A 3,241-nucleotide genomic window follows, 5' to 3' on the forward strand; every position below is an offset into this window, starting at 1 on the left:
GAAGAAAAGGAGGGAGGAAGGAAGGAGGGAAGATCATCATCATAGTCGATATTTACATAGAGCTGTCAAAAACTTCATATTTTTTGAGACCGCTTATGTGGTGGGTACCCTTATCATCCAATTTTTACTCAGGAGGAAACTGAGGCTCAGGGAGATTAAGTGACTTGCAATGGACCCAGAGCCAGCAAGTGTCAAAGACAGGATTTGGACCCGGGCTCGCCTGCTCCCACGGTCCAGCAGGAAAAGAGAAGGGTTCTAGAGAAGGGGGAGAGAATTCAGCAGACCGTCCATAGCCATGGTTTGGTCTCACTGAGGTTTCACTGTCTCCTGATGGAATATCATCAGCCGCAGTATCTGATGTCCTCATTCTGCAAATGGCTCCGGAGTTCCAAAGCGTTTTTCTCTCCAGCTTTGGAGATTTTGCACATTGGCCTAAAAGCCTTCTTGCTTCCAATTTAGACAGTATAAATCTGATGGCGGACTTCTTTGGGCTTAACGGTTTCACTGTGCAGATGTTTCTTGAAAGCCTTTTCAATTCAAATAGGGTTTTTTAAAAAATAAAATTTATATTAGCCTGGCTGCGGGCCAGTAAAAATACCATTTGGTTTCGCATAGAAGGGCCAGATTGTTCTCCTCCTCCCCCCCGCCCCCACCGCGATGTGCTTCGGGGAGTCCGAGAGGCCATAGTGACATCTTGTGGTCAGTGGCCAGAAACACACGGAGAACTCGATGATGGCGACCATAACCAGAGGGGGGGGGGGGGGGGAACGAGGATGAATCACGGGACCACAACTATTTCTCCATTGACTCGATTTTGTTTAGATTTCCAGGTTGTTTCTGTTTTGGGGGAGAAAATGAAACTCTGACCCACTGGATAATAAACAAGAGGCATTATGGGAAGAAAACCGGGGACGGGACTTTCGATCCCCCCCCTTTATTTGTTCATTTGTTTGACCACTATTAAAAGCGTAGTTTGCTACCCTTCTAGGTACAGACAAACCCCCAACTCTTAAAGAAATACGGAAACCTCGTATCGGCAGAGAACACTGAGAAAACCGGCATCTTCAACTCATCTGGGCATCCGTCTCTCTAGTGCCAAAGATCCCAGAAAATAACCCAAAGTTGACTTGATGGATTTTTCTTCCAGGCTCTGCAGTAGAGGTGCCAGATCACATGACACTAGTCTCCCTCGCCTCCTCCCCCAATGACCCCAATATGGGTGCCATATTTTATATTTATGGTTTCCAAAAAAGAGCATTCTTTGTACTTCTATGCGCATCAGGACTATTCAGAGCCATCACTAGGGTGGGGCAGCTAGGACTTTGTCCCAGGAAAACAAAATTTAATCGTGCTTCCTCTCAGCAGGCTTAAAATGTCCTGGTCCCTCCCTGACCCCCACCCTCCATCACCCTCCTATCCCCCAGGGTAAAGGGGCGCTAGCATAACTGCCTGCACCCACCCTCTCTCCAGTCCATCCTCTGCTGCCTTTCTAAAAAACTCTCTCCCTTCTTTCTTAGAACAGATATGAAGTCTAGGCTCGAAGTCTAGGCTCGAAGACAGAAGAACCGTCAGGGGTGGGTAATTGGGATCATATCAGTATAGCAGCGTCCATCCTGCCCTGAGGGTCTGGAGTGGGGAGAGACTTGAGGCAGAGAAACCAACCAGTAGGCTGTATAGATGGCGTGAGGTGGTGCCATCTTGTACTAGAATGCTGTGTGTGTGAGTGGCAGGATGGGGAAGTACTGGAGAGATGTTTTGAAGGTAGAATCAACTTGGAAGCTGATTGGACAAAGAGGAAGGAGTCCATAGAATGAGGAAGGCAACTATGTTGGGCGTCTGGGAGAACCGGGATGCCTTCATCGGTAATAGGGAATTTAGGAAGACGAGAGACCTCAGAGTAAAGACAATGTGTTCAGTTTTGGACAGATGGCGTTTGAGATGCCCAGCAGGTCACGGGAGGATTGAGACTGGAGGGCAAAGGGAGAAGCTACGGCTGGACAAATAAATAGAGAATCTCATGCCCAGAGCTGATCTTTGCATCCAGGGGAGCTGATGATGTCCCTAAAGATCTGGAGAAGGTGCTGCCCTGCACTGATAGTTTCTTCAGCCAAGAGTTGCCTGTAGCTCTGAAATCCTTGGTCGAGTTCCTAGCCCCAGATTATATCTATTTGGTTATGTAGATCTTGTCCCTCTGGGTCTTCTCTTTCATCTTTGTATTCCCAGCCCCTGGAATGGACTGGCGCATGGAAGTCATTGAAGGATGCTGAGGATGGTGACTGATAATAATGAGAGGCAGAAAGGAAACGTGGCAGAATTTACTCCAGGGACCGCCATCTTCAACGTCCACCCATGACACACACACTGGTTGTGTGACTCTGGGTAAGTCATACTTTCTCTGTGCCCCCAAATAGCTCCAGAAGAGCAGACCTTATGGAACCATTGTGATCTGCACCATTAGGAGTAGTTGTCTTGCTGGGAGTGCCCCATCTCAGGGAAATCGCATCTTTAATACTAATAAGAGTCAGAGTAGACATTTCTACAGCACTTTAGTGCATGCAAAGTTCTTTATAGACAGGAGATCCATTGACCCATCAGAGTGGGAAAGGAAGAAGTCTTGTCCTCATCTTTGATTAGGATTTCTTGAATCACTACATAATCCTAATGGAAAACAAAAAAACAAAACACAAAATAAAAAGACAGGAAGCTAAGTTGAGATTTTTGCCTCGAAATGGCATCAAAGCATTGGCATTCCAGTGGGAGGCAAGCTCTTGGGAGAATGTCTGATGTCTTCATCTGACCAGATGCTCAAAGCCACACTCTTAGAAAGCAACCTTCTGGGAACAATTCAGTGTATTAAATTCCTATGTGTAGGTGCCAGAACTAGCACCCCTCCCCCAAATGGCAAATAAGAATAGTTCCGGAAATTACATTCAATTAAATACTTTATCCCATGACCATTAGCATGATCCTAAAGAGGGGAAAAATGAGGCGCTCTCCCTCTGTCTCTCTCTCTCCTCTCTTTCGCCCCACCTTTCTCTCTCCCTCTCTCTCTCTCTCTCTCTGTCTCTCTCTCTCTGTCTCTCTCTCTCTCTTTCTCTCTCTCTTTGCCAAAGTGGGAGACTATGGGTGTAAAATACTATATATACTTTTGCACTTGGCTAAGATGTCATTTTGTTTTGCTGGACAGTTTGTTTATATCCTTTTTTATTCATTTTATAAGGAATGCCTTTCTTGGTGGGAG

Source organism: Gracilinanus agilis, chromosome 2, assembly GCF_016433145.1.
Source record: "Gracilinanus agilis isolate LMUSP501 chromosome 2, AgileGrace, whole genome shotgun sequence".
In the NCBI taxonomy this organism is placed as follows: Eukaryota; Metazoa; Chordata; class Mammalia; order Didelphimorphia; family Didelphidae; genus Gracilinanus; species Gracilinanus agilis.